Genomic DNA, 14,006 nt, shown 5'->3' on the forward strand with positions numbered 1-14,006 from the left:
GCATTGTCACCTCCAGTGTATTGCAAATTCGGGGTTTTGTACTAAATGGCACAGTAATGTGGTCTTCGAATGCTCACGCATGCCTATAGTGATGAGTACTGTACACTGTAATGTACTGTGCACACTGAGTGCATGCTAGTACTGTACTGTCAGCAACAAATTAAATGTGATCAAGACAACTGAAGTATAACTAGGAAAACAAAAGATTGCAGATGAGTGACACTGAACACTAGCGTACTTAATTTTATTTTCATTGGTGCGAAGGTGCCTCATGGAAGTGTTTATGCATCCTCTCTGTATTTCTTCTCCAGCAGCTAATATTTTTGTATTCTTGTGTTTGCATTACAAGTGTCCTGTTCATGTTTCATTTGACGCCGATTGTTTATGAGTACCTGAGAACATCATTTGTCAGTGGCCTTTCATCTCAAAACTGTGTTGGGTTACTTCTAACACTTCTGGTGGGTGTGCGTGCTCCTCCTGAGTGCCTTAAATGTTTTGACTGGGATGTGTTTTGTTTTAAAATCTGCAGTGTGGTGTCTTTTTCAGTTGCCCATTTTCAGATGCTAAGTCATGTTTGCTTTTGTCTGATCATGAAGAGTTCACATTGAATACATTTTGTTTGCAGGAACTGTTAGTTTTATACAGTAGACAGCACTTCATACTGAGTGCCATGGGACCTTCAAATGCTCTGTAATGTTGATTTTATGGCATGTGAAGTGTTTTTCTGCTTGCAGCCATAGTTATTTGCGTGAAATACTTTGACTCTGCACTTCTTGTAATTGCCTTATGCTGCTTTGGTGGTTTTACTCCAAGCCACATCTTTTTTTTTTTTTTTTCAGGCTTCGTTTAAAAGTATTTCTAGAATTTTACATGTTTAATTTTGCTTGCTTGCTGTCGCTGCCACATATAAATTCTTACATAGTTTGGCTCGTGTTAGCGGTCATTTCCATTCCCCCCATTTCTTCAGTGTTTCGCGTGAAATTGTATCTAGAAGCTCTTTGCTACTGTGCTTTTTCATGGACCAGTTGTTTCTTACTTGTTCAGTGGAGGTATATACAAGCAGTCCTGCAGTCATTGTGCTTTTTAGTGAAATTCTTTGTTCTTTTTTAGCATGTGCATCATTTTGCGGAATGTTTTTGTATGGTAGCCGACTTAGCAGTTGGTTCTCTTGTTTTCTTTCTTTTCATAAGTTTTTGAAAGTGACATATACCAGTGTGGGTATTTGTTTTATGCACTGTTTAGTGTGACAAAGGTCACTTCATATTCCTTCAATGTTTTTCTTGAGCGTGCCTGTTAGTGCTATTTTGTTAAAGTGGTTAATGGCTCTAAGGTTTAGTGGATCTTTCGCTGGCACATTTTGAGATTCACTTAAGGTGGATGTACTGCCGGCCTTAGTCAGATAGCAGTGTGAAGGGCTAACTTTTCACACAGTGCAGCTAAACTGCAAGTTAGCAAAGCGTCTAAGAAAAGTTAAATATTTCTGTTGCTACTGACTGTTCTCGCAGAACTAAATTATTGTTTTTGTTCTGCAGCTCGGGGCAATATTTTTACATACAAAGTAAAGCGCTTTGTAAAAGAGTAGGATCTCTACCCATACGCCCAACTGGCATTAATATCCAAACGTTTTTGCAATACATTTGTCAACTTTTGTCAGCACAGCAATGCACCCAGCTAACCAAACATATTTGCAATCAATTGAACATAGAGCATATTGCTGTGGAATTAGGTTTTTTATGTTTACACACTTGGAGAAGACGTCTTCTTCAAGTTTCCTGTGTTCATCCTGTTAGCGCACGCTATTCAATTGAACTTGTTCATGTCACAATCTAAGGACTTATTCTGCATGTGCCAGTGGAAGGCCATTTCAACCCAGAGGAGGCGGTAGTCATCCCATTTGCCTATTTTCACATGCTAATGCGACATTACCGATTGTCTCCACCCCCTCAGAAAATCTTCCTCGACAAGAGGCAGCCTTCTGGCACGAACTCCAGACTAACACATTCCCCCATCCTGCACTTAGGCACACTTTTATTCCAATGCCCCAGTCCTCCCTTAGTATTCCCCACACCCCGCCTGTCTAGTACGAACGACTAGCGTGACCTGATCACCAGCCACACAGCTGCAGAAAATGCGGCCCTTGACTAAGGGCTCCACCCCTTTGAGCCTCCCTCCAAACTCGGTTTCCAATAAAGGTTATTCATGCTACAGAATTAGAGCTGTCACTGCACCAAAACCTCGCTGGTGTCTGGTGTCCTGAAATTCGCTGATTAGTTAAGAGAGGTGATGAGGACAAACTGCCCTGATGGCTGATTGGTCGAGAGAGGTCATGTCACCTTGTGACGTCACCTTCAACCTACCCACAGTGGCGGGTGGCAGTTAAATTAATAATTGGTCGAAAGAGGTCACGTGTGTGACCCTGAGACAGTATCACAACTTGCCCACCACGGTGTGTGCAACCTAAATGGTAAACAGGAATCAAAATTGAAAAAAAAAATGATCGATCCAAATGTCAGCACCACCATGCCATAGCAGGTATCTGCTAGTGCAGCTAGCAGTCTGAATATGATGCTTGATGTACTGAAAATTGGAAAGAAACAGGCTGAAACACGCACACAAGTTGCAACAGAAGCTGTGAGAAGTGTGTCCCCACTGTTTTGTTTTCTCTCTCTCTCTCTCAGCCCTGTGCGCATCCTCTGTTGTAGTGAAGCAAGAATTGCCAACTCCGGAGATCACGCCGTTTCTGGCTACCACTGAGGAAACAGATAGCTCACCAGCGTCCTTTGCAGCTACCGGTGAGCAAAATTTAAAATCATGTTTTTGTAAACTGCTTCCAAGGTGCATGCATTGCGACCTGGATCAGAACTGCCCATTGACTGACTGACGACAGGCAGTTGTAGGGACTCCCAAGTGGGACGCAATATTTGGTTGTGGCAATCATCTTTGATGGTGATGTCCAAGGCACTTTAGAATGCATGGGCTTTTTTTGGGAGAGGAAAGTTCTGCTAACTTTGAGGTGGTTTTGAAGAGCAAAGCAATTTGGCAGCTCTTGAGTTTGCTCGCACCTAGTGTTGTGAGAGGGAAGTGGTGATCGGCTAGAGTAAAAAAGTGTGCAGGAAATGTCACTTGAAGCTGTCTGCCTATCCTCGCTGTCCCTGCTTGGAAACTAGCTCCTAACCCCTCTTGCGTGTTGACCTGCTTTTTCATGCCTTTGCTGTTTGGGCTGTTGCGCATTTGTTTTAAAATTTGAAACGGGCGCTAAGGCATCTTCTTGAACTTTTCACTTCCAAAGTTAAGGCTATTTTTGCTTTTGTCTCATTGCAAAGAGTTGTCATTGAGTGCATTTTTCTCAAAGAGAAAGATTTTGATGATTACAGGAGCGGTGTGCCTTAAAGAGGTCATTACATGCAGGCAATAGATTGCCCCCTTGTGCCATATGTCATGGGACCTTCAAATGCTGCATAATGTTGGCACTATTAACTTGAGGTAGCTGTAGCGCAACAAGATGGCAGGCCCATGTGTAGTTAGAAGGTGACTGTGGTCTTAATGACATGATGACAGTTATTTCTCTAGAGGCGGAGGGAGGTAGCTGTTGATGGTGTCAGAATTGTCAAACTAAGCAGTCAAGTCGACCCCTGTATGCAGCATTTAGTGCATATTTGTAAATCATCTGTGTGCTGTGCATGCAGTGACTTTTTCATTAAAACAGCGATTTCCTCAGGCTGGTTCAATTCATCACTTATTGCGATTTCTTGCTTGAAAATTCTTCATGTGGTTCGGGATATTGGTAGCTGTTGATATTGGCGGCACACACCTGGCTGTATTTTGGTGGCCACGCCACGGCTAGCAATTGACCAGGTCTGCATGCGACCATTCCTTTTGGAAGCAGCCACTGCAAGCTGTACTTGAACTGCCTGAATCATTGCTGCATGCCCCTGGAACTTCATGGAATTTGTGCAGCAAGTGCAGCCAAATCAAAGAAACCTGCAGAGTTTCTGACTGAAGGCATGGCCATTGGAATGAAGGGAGGCGTTGTTCAAAGTGGGACTGACACTTGTCAGGCATCCGTGCCTTTTTATCAACCTCGTAGACAAATCTTCTTTGTACCTTGTCTCTCTGAAAAGCTTTAATTCATTCAAATTTGGTGGAGAATACAGTTGAACTCAGATATATCCTGCTTGAAGGAGATAACAAAATAGTTCACTATATTGATAATTCAGTATAAAAAGAAAGGGTTGTAGAAAAGGTTGTTGTAGTGACATGCCCAAGGGTGTCCGCAGAACTTTTTGCCAGGGTGGTGGGGCACCGGATGGCCGGGGATGGGGGAGGCGGTAGGTTAGCACCAAAAAGGCACTATTTGTGGTCTGAACTATGCACATGAAACAAAAATTAGAAACAGCAAATTAGTGTTAGTCTTGGAGAACATACTTGGGATTTTATTACTGAACAAAGAAGTAAACTTAGTAAGTAAAATGCAAAAAGTTACTATCAGTTCGTGAAGAAGAATGGTCAGTCTTGCTGCATGCGGGTTCTCGACTCACGTGAACTGATAGCCAGCACACAACACAATATATTCACCAGCATGTAACTGCAGTTCGTCAGTCTTCCTTGAATAGCAGCTGCAGACGTCTCGGGTTTTTCGGACAAATTGCTTGATGACACGAGTGATTAAGTGGTCCTTGTGCTTCATTATGCGCTCTCGATGCACACTCATCATATTAAGGCCGTCCAGCCTGTCAATTGTCATTGTTGAGCATAGCCAGGTTTTCATTCTCCTCATTGTACTGAAGGAGCATTCGGCAGTGCGAGTGGTAACTGGTATGGCCAGAGCTACCTCAATGGCTTTTGCAACAGCGGGGAAGGATACCTTGGCCTCAAGCAGAAGCTCAGAGTATGTTATTTCTGACGAGTCCCCAGTTCTGCTTCTCCACATCCCGTACCACTAGATACCCTCTCTTCTTTGAAGTTTTCGATACAATAAAAGCCTTGGAGTTCTACAGCAAGGGCTACAAACTCAGCACGTCTAAAATGCTTCATTTTTGCTGGATGCAGCTGGAGGAGTTTGAAGCTCTTCTCATTGATTTCAGAAGAGCGGCGAGCCAAAGAGGCAGTGAAAGAGCCCAGGTAAGGCACATATGTTACCACACGATAGTATGTACCACACGATATAGTACGATAGTAGTTACCACACGACAGAATCCCATTGTTGTCTCGGTGGGCCTGATAAGAGGCTTGTCTTGGTACAGATATCAACACGTTTGAGTGATTGGCTGTTTAACTTGCTGTGTTCATGATGTCAACATTAGTCCAGTGGCTGCAAAAAATATTCTGCAACTCAGTGATGTGGTCATCAACAAAATGTTAGTCCATGTATACACTTTGCAGAATGTTCATAACTGGTCCTAGCGTGCGCTGTACTTCGCTACAATGTGCAAGCAAACGATGAAAGATGAGCTTGTTGCACTATAGAGGATGTGAGCTCTTTGCCTAGTTGCAGCGTTCATGCTTGATTCCATTGATGCGAGCTCCTCGATTGCTTCGACTGTGGCCACGTAATGCCGAGAGAAGATCCTAATCCACTTGTATTTTGCAGACCATCTTGTTTCACACAGCAGCGGAATGTTGGGCACCAATTTCCTTCAGAGCACACTCTCACGGAAGAAGTTTATAGTTTGTTTGATGATCCCTATTATGTATTGAATTTCAGAGACCTTGTTCAAATCGTTGATCACGAGATTCAGTTTGTGACTTGCGCAGTGGAAGAATAGGGCCTTTGGAAGTTCTTTTTGTATTGTTCTGTTCACTCCAGCTTCTTTTCCAGCCATTGTAGAGCATCCATCAAACCCCTGTCCAATGAGGTTTGAAAGAATCAGCCCGGCAACTGTTAAACACTTCAAGGTCACAGTGGCGATGAAAGCAGAGTTCAGTGGCTCCAGCTCTACAAATGCCAAAAACCGCTTTTGAATGCAAACCTGTGTTCCTGCCTTGTAAATGCCTATAAACATCTGCTTTCTTCTTGCGATATCTGCAGTTTCGTCTGCGAGGACAGAAAAAGCAAACGCTGTGTTAGCTTCAGCTACTATTTGCTCTGTCAGGATATCGCCACTGATTGTGGTGATCTCATTCTGAACACGGACGGAAGTGTACTTAGCATTGCCAGCAGAAGAACCGAAGCATTCCTGAAGTCAAGTATCTCCAGCTTCTAACCGAAAGTCAAGGAGATCATTGAAGACTCCACTGTCAGACTGCTTCCTGTGAATTGGCAAGTCATGCGTTGTGCAAAAGATAATGGTGGAAACTATAGGAAATAGTTTCTCAAGGTTCCTTTGAACTTGCTCTCATAGTGCTCTTCTCAGCTGCTGTACAACGGGTAATTCCTTGCCAGTCATCGCATCCATAAAGATCTCTGATGCAACGATTGCCTCTTGGTGCCATTGGGATTTTACGTGGTCCCTGCATGCCTCGTGCATTTTTTTTTAAGCTACTGAAAGCGCACATGATAAAACTGTCTTGAGTACCCCGGGGAGCATTCGGTGGAAGAGTCACGCAGAAATAAAAAAGGGCACCTTTCACTGTTGCTGAGTACGCTAGCCATGGAGCATAATCTGCCAGCCAATGGTAGCGAAAAGTTCTCTTGTCGGGTGTTACATCTTCCTTAAACTCGAATGTAGCATTTAGTAAGAAGGCGTAACTTCACAGTCCGGAGTGCCTGTTAGTTTAGCTTTGCCTAGAAACTCTCCGAAGTCACATTCTTGAGACAGGTTAGTTGCTTTCTTGCTCTTGTCACTGCAATTTGGTCCCAAACAGGAGAAAGGGAATCAGCATGGCTTACTACGTTATGGGGGCTCACTGTTGGTGGAGCCTCTTCCACAGAGTAGACGACCTCAGCTGCTGTCCGGTGATGAAAGCTTGCATCATTCTGGCCAAATGCTGCAGCGTTGTCACGTGGCACACTAGACTCTTCGGCCGGGCAGCTGGATAAAACTCTGTCAGGCACCCGCTGACGCTTGAAGAAGCATCAGATGTCCATCATCTGGGACCGCTATAGGCAAAGCTGGCTGGGGAGTTCCTCAGGGTTGACCATACAGCCGAGCAACCGCACACACACTGCTTGCCGCTGTGGGCTGATAGGAGGGAGCCTCGATGTAGCGTGCCCCGTCGGCGGCGCTGGCATTGGGAAACCGGGAAAGGAGGATGGGGCAATGCTTGAGCTCTCAAGGCCAGTCCCCATACAGAATGCAAAAAAAAAATAAATTGCGGCAGCGCGTTCTCTATGAGTGGCACACCCCAAAGTAGTGGACTGCTCCGCTGAAAGAGGCGCCCCCGCTTACTCCTCAGCGTTAGCGCAGGAGAAAATCCTTTGTAGTGAGAGCTACACTGGGCGACCAGTCGAGCATTTCGCGGTGGCTGGGAGAGGCCAGTTGTGCGCATGCGCCGTTACCATGGCAAGCGGAGAGGAGCAGCAGGTGCGGCGCGCGCTTTGCCATTGCTGCGGCCGCTCTCCTGCTCCATTATGGGAGCTGCGCATGACGTCACGGTGATGAGCAGTTGTGCGCATGCGCCGCTACCATGGTAACCCGAGAGCCCCCACAGGTGCGCCACGCGCTTCATCGCCGCCGTGCCGCATGCCGCTCTGTCACCCGAACCGCGCGTCGCATGCACAGCATTGCCTATATAAGGTGGAGATATAATGGGTGGCTGTATCGCAACATTTGACGTGGATGTAGAGAAGCAGAGTCCAGCCGCTGCTGAACGGCGGTACAGACAAGAGATTAACTCTTGCGATCCTGAGGTTGTCGCCTGGCACTTGGCTACTCAACAAAGAATGGCATAAGAATGCCAAGAGAGCAGCGGAGATGCCCGAACAGAGAGAGGAACGGCTTGGCAAACGGAGATGCCAGACTGCCGAGTGTAATAGACGACGCACAGCTGCCGAGATGGAGCCCAATGTCTCTCATTGCTAAACATACAGTGACCGCATCAAGCTCAGCCAGGGAAACGTACCTCTCGCTACGTACATCCTGGCATAGCCGAGCTAAGCCACTGCCAATTTTTCTCTTCCCTTGTGTCACTGTGGCATGCAGGCTTCCCCAGCGCACCCACTGTTTCCATGTGCACGGTCAGGTGCTCGCCGCACATTGTTGCGTACCATGGTCTGCAGTGGTGCCCCGCAAGAGAAATGAGGAGGCTGGGAGGGAGACTGAGGGAAAACAACAAGACATTTCTATTTACACTTATTTACATCATGGAGCAAATGAAAGACTGTACTAGGTAAGAAATGATGAGGGAAGTTCTCCCGATGAGGCAGATGGCCGCTCTTTTATAGCATTTTCGCCTCTGGTTCCTGCCCTTTCCTGCCAGGCAGCCGGTTTCGTTGGCGCAGTCCTTGGGCAGAGTCGTCAACGCATATCCCAATGCTAAAGCTTGGAATCTTCTTTCTTCTAGGGACTTTTCCCTGTCGGTTCCTGGAACCATCTCGAACTTCCAGGAGCGGCAGTAGCACAGTAGACAGCAAAGCAAGAAAGGGGAGCGGGTGATGTGTTATCCCCGAACCGGACAGCCTTTGTTCATCACGGCCTGCGCTGCTCGTTGAATGGGCTGATCTGGGATGGGCTCTCTTGGCGTTTTGTTTGAAATTCCGCAGAAGTAGGAATCCCGAACGTTGGTGAAAGCAAGAAAGCTTTTTTTCATAGAAGTGGTCCCTGTGACTCGCCAGTCGACGGTGAAGTGGCTCATTAGTCTTTGCAGGCACCAATGCAACCTAGATGAAAGCAGGAAGAGTCTGTTGGTTAATTCCTGAAAGTGGACTTTTGCTTGGCTGGTGTCGTCTGAGCATTTCCATGGTTTTGTATCTTTTAAGATTGTCTCTCAGTGATAAGATTCAATTGTTATAACCGATAATGTGCTATGACAGCATTGTTAAAAGCAGTTTAACCGCATTGTTATAAGCAGTTCATTTTATCTTAGAACACAGGGTGAAGCTGACGGTGCTGCGGTTGTTTATTGTTATATATGATAAATTGTTCTAACTGGTATTGCTGTATGTGGGTTTGACAGTGTGTGTGACACTAACAGAATTCTGTCAACATATAATTGCATAATCAATTCCCACAATGTGACAAGTCTTCTGTGGACCACACACGATGACGGCTCTGTCAGCGGCATTGTCTAAATCATAGTGTGTAACGTGTAAAGTTGGCTCACAATCCTGAAGGACGTTCATACGGATATGTGGGACCCAAGCCTGCTAATCAAGCTGTGTAGTTGTGCTAGTACATAAAAAATATTCGAAATTCCAGGAAGGTGCAGGGGGGGGGGGTGGGGGGGGGGGGGAAGGGGGGGGGGGGGGGGGCAGCCGCCCCCTCTTCCGGACACCCATGGACATGCCGTCTGCTGATGTGCTCGCAGTTCACCGCTCACCAGGCATTGCTAGGCTTAACTTGCCTTGCATCAAACTTGCAGCAGATGGTGCATTGGAACTAGCCACTGCCTATCATAAGGTAGCTAATACTGTTGCCAGTACACTATAACTAGAATAATTTCATTAAAATTGAGGCACGCAACGTTGCTTTACACAACGCCTTTGGGAACGAAGCGAGCAAAATGCGCCAGACAAGGGCTGTCGCTAGGCTTTGGTTAGTTAGGCTGGCTTCACCGCATGACAGCCATGTGGCGCGGACTATGAATACAAGAAACTGATGGCCACCGTAAGGCACACTCCACATTTGCCTCTTCACGCTGCTTCAGGGCGCTTATGCTTGCAGCAGGTGGCCAAAGCTGCAGAGCAGAGCCATCTCTGTGCGTGAAAAGTGATGAAGAGCACCGTAGCACCACTTGCATGGGTGCAGCACACTATTTGAAACATTGAATGTTCTTCTGGATGCGAATTCAGTAAGCATTAACAATAGCACTATACTTTTAAGATGGATTTTCAGTGGAACGTTCTGACTCTTTTTGATATAAACAGAAGTCGCAGGGACACCTAATGAGTACCTTATGTGTTGGCAGTGCAATAACATCAGAAGCTGTTGATGCCTTTACCAGAAGTGATGCCACTTCTGGTCTGGTGACACCACTGCCGACCGACCACACATTTTTTAACGTGACAGCATAAAGGCTCCCGTTTGCAGAAAATCCGTCGTCATCGGCATCGTTGGCGGCTTTGTGAACGATGAATAGGGTGGTGTAGGGTGGCCCAGTCGGTCGAAGCAACCTAGTGGGGCTACCTAGGCCACATGACGTTGTGGCGTCATCTCAACTTACCAACACCAGATTGTGAGCACAATAACCACTCTGGTAGGTGGCATTTAAATATTGAGCGAGAGGTTGCTCGCAAAGAACAAATTGGGTCACACCAGACCCCACCGGTGATGGCACCTGTCATCGCAGGACAGTGGCGCATCCTTTAACCGCTGCACCATTGCGCCAGGAGTGGTATGAGGACTCCCAGGGACATATGAATGTAAAGTTGAGATTGGCCAATTCTGCATATATGGGCATTAACTCATTAATGCTATCGCGTCGTATTCTTAAGGCACAGCTTAAGTGTTCCCTTCAATTTTTTTCTCTGATGCTTTTAGTGATATCGCATTAATAATTTGATATATGTGGGTTCAATATTTCTGGGCTCCACTGTATTACTTTCATTGCATGCGCACATTTAATTGAGGACGTAACAAGTAGTATACTTCAGCTTCTTGGTGCAATATATGGGGTATATATCACTTCGTTTTCCATGAAGCTTTCGCCTTTTGTTAGATATTAACTAGAGGTTGCAGTCAGCAGTGTTTTTTTTCTTGCTGAAGATGAGACTATGAGCATTGTGCTTTCTGCAGCTGTAGAAAGTAAGCAAAGATGTAACGTGGGTATTGATGAAGTAAATTGCTGCATGCATGTTACTGCAACCTTCTGTGCAAGCATCGGAGGGGATTTTAGTCCCAGCATATTTCTTTTACTGCTTCAGTGTTTGTTGTCATACTGAAGTCATTTCTTCTGTAGGTTATTACAGCAGTGCTGTTATCATTGCTGCGCTCAAGCAGTGGCTGTTTGATGGAAAATGGATATGTTGAGGACTGGAGCCCACCTGATCATAAAAGCAGACGCAAACTGCTGTTGAGAGTCAACAGAGGGCAATGTGTGTCAAGCATGAATAATTGTTTACGAGGAGAAGAAGGGTGCAGTAACTTTCTCACCCTCGCTGTCTCCTCAACCCGCAGTGAGGGCAGCGATGAAAGAGATAGGGAAAGAAGGAATAGAGAAAGAGATGTCATAGTGGGGGGCTCCAGAAGAATTTTAACGACCTGGGACCTTTGTTATGCACTGACATTTCACCGTGCACTGGCACCTTTTGCATTTTGCCTCCATCAAAACACAGCTGCCACATCCAGGATTTCATGATGTGATCCTCGTGCTTGGCAGCTGAATGCCACAACAGCCGAGGCACCTGTTTCCTGTGCCATGGTGTGGTTTGCTAGGAGTTAAAGAGTGCTGTCTTTGCTGCCTTGTCTTTTGTCAGTGCAATCATTTGCGCGGTGTACACATGTAATGTGGTTGAGTTACTGCTCAGCTTTCTCACTTGGCTGTTGATTCTTGCAGCTTTCCTTGCGTCACAGCTTTCGGCATGCAGCCAAGCCATACAAGAGCCACAGGCAAGTGACCTGCTGACAGAGAGGCAGCCGTGCTCAGGTGTTCAAGGTCGTGTCAGGCCGAAGAGCACCAGCAGGAAGCAGGTTTGGCACGGCTGCAAGTTCTGCGAATGCTTGTTCGAATCGGAAGAACTGTTGGAGGCACACATGGGCCTGCACCCGCTTTTCCCATGCCCTCAGTGCCCGTCGACGTGTCATCGCAAACAAGTGTGTGAGTATAGGTGCTGTGTTTGCCCTTAGCTGTGCAAGGGTGACCTAACAAGGTACTTTGTGCAACATGATGATGGTGATGATGATTTTTATGGCGCAAAGGCATCTGTGGCCAGAGTGCCATAGCACAAGGTGTTCTCGTCTACTCAAGGTGGGGTCAAAGACCCATCTCCGAAGCATTTCATCCTAAATAAGCCGCGCACCAGGCCAGGGGAAGCTGGTATGCATTGTATCGCTGTTGTGTACCCGGCGGCACTAGGGATCAAGCCTCGCTCCTCCCTCATGCAAAGGGCATGCGCAGACCACTAGTTCACCACTGCAGTCCTACCTTGTTCCACAGAGCACATTGACCAGCTCAATACGAGGGCTCCATGGGACTCGGGTATAGACCAACTCTGATCCGTGATGTAAACAACATGCAGTGGTGCTACAGTTATGGCCCTTAGAAATTTACATGAGCAAAAATTTTAAAAGCAAACTTCTTGTTTTATGGGGCACCTATGAGGTTGTCCCTTTGTTCGCGAAATCCAAGTAATAAGAAAGCAAATTACTCATTGCTGTCCAGCCAAGAGCAGCCATGCGGCTACAAAGGAAAGCTTACAGCTTCCGCAGAAACTGTAGTTAAAGAAAAATTCGATGGGGTCTCCGGGATTTGAACCCAGGATCACCGCTTCACTGGGGCAGTTGCTTTGCCAGCTGTGCTAAAAGAGACAGCTAGCATGTGGTAGGGCGAGAGCAAATTGATCAAAAACTTTGAAGTGGGAACAGTGTCCAAGTGCTCCTGGTAAAGGATCTAAAAGTATAAAACATCATTACGTCATTGTGGTGGCTGTGCAGCCATCATAGATATCTTCCAGTGTTTTTACATATGACTCTTCTACAGCCTGTTTCTGCAATGCCTGCATGAGTGCTGACGGTTTGACTGAGGGAAATGCTGCCTAGGGTATTAGCACTTTTTGACTACGATTGGTTCTGCTTGGTGTACCAGCATATTTGACTACAGATGGTTCTGCCTTCTTTCTCATCTTACTTTGCTTTGCACAATGCTTTACGTTGTCTTCACTTGCCATGCCACTGTTTTGCACTTTTCATGAACATGATTTTATTTTCAGAGCCCATGTCTGTCTGGAGAAAAACAGTGCACAGCCAGAGAGCTGGAGTCCAAGCACTGCTGGGAAGGTGGTCACCTTGAAGCCAAGTAAGAGCACTGGAGCATGCAGGGAGAAGTGGATGCATACGAGCACTTTCGACTGTAATTGGTTCTGCCTGGGGTTGCAGCATTTTTGACTGCAAATGGTTCTGCGGGGAGCACGTGCATTTTTCACCATAGATGGTTCTGCCTGGGGTAACAGTATGTTGACTACAGGCAGCTGAGCTTAGGGTAACAGCATGTTTGACCACAAGTGGTTTTTCCTGGGATGTCAGCACATTTTAGTACAAATAATATATTTACTTGTTGTATAATGAACCCGCTTTTTTCCAGAAAAGTTGGCATCATTTGGGGGGAGGGTTCATTATGTGAGGAAATAGAAGTTTCGGGAAAATTTTTTGTAAGGGTTGAAGCTTCATATCAAACGTCCACCGCTGTCTCTGTCTGGCTGCTCATCTGTCCATTTAGTACACCAAAAACACTCGGTTCACAAGTTGCACCCTCGCGTCATCCATATAGTGATGCTAGTGTTTAACATTGTTCGCTTCAAAAGGTATTTTCTGTGCCACGGCACAATCCGGCAATTTTCTGATGGCGGATGGTGCCAGCCAATTGTGGCGAGGTAAAGCAAACATACTTAGCACTGGCACTAGAGGTTTTGCACTTGTTTTAGGAAAGGTTAAAAAAAAGCAAATTCTCAATGGCAGAAGTGGAGGATGGGTTCATTATGCAAATGGGTTTATTATACGAGTAAATACAGTAGTTTTGCTTCATGTACTAGCACTGTGACTACAAGTGGGTCTGCCTGGCTACCGGCGCATTTGACCACAAATAGCTCTGCCTCAGGTATTGGCACTTTTGACGTCAAGTAGCTCTGATTAAGGTACTGGTACTTTTTAATCGCTATGGTTCTTCCTGAGGTACTGGCTTATGTGACTGCAGATGGTTCTGCCTGGGTTACTGTCACTTTTGACTACTCGTAGTTAGCTTGGGGTGCCAGTATG

General features: G+C 46.1%; 1 protein-coding gene across 2 annotated transcripts in view; it reads left to right on the top strand.

Moving 5' to 3' along the window:
• Positions 1 to 238: 238 nt before the first annotated feature.
• LOC144106833 (uncharacterized) overlaps positions 239 to 14,006 on the top strand; it is a 55,199-nt gene continuing 41,431 nt past the window's right edge. The window contains exons 1-3 of one of the 2 annotated variants that reach the window (XM_077639779.1): positions 239 to 2,792; positions 11,593 to 11,853; positions 12,965 to 13,050. The gene's annotated coding sequence lies outside the window, so the exon portion shown is untranslated. The remainder of the gene's footprint in view (positions 2,793 to 11,592; positions 11,854 to 12,964; positions 13,051 to 14,006) is intronic. The other variant, XM_077639778.1, reaches the window with a different exon arrangement.

Source organism: Amblyomma americanum, chromosome 10 (genome assembly GCF_052857255.1).
Source record: "Amblyomma americanum isolate KBUSLIRL-KWMA chromosome 10, ASM5285725v1, whole genome shotgun sequence".
Classification (NCBI taxonomy): domain Eukaryota; kingdom Metazoa; phylum Arthropoda; class Arachnida; order Ixodida; family Ixodidae; genus Amblyomma; species Amblyomma americanum.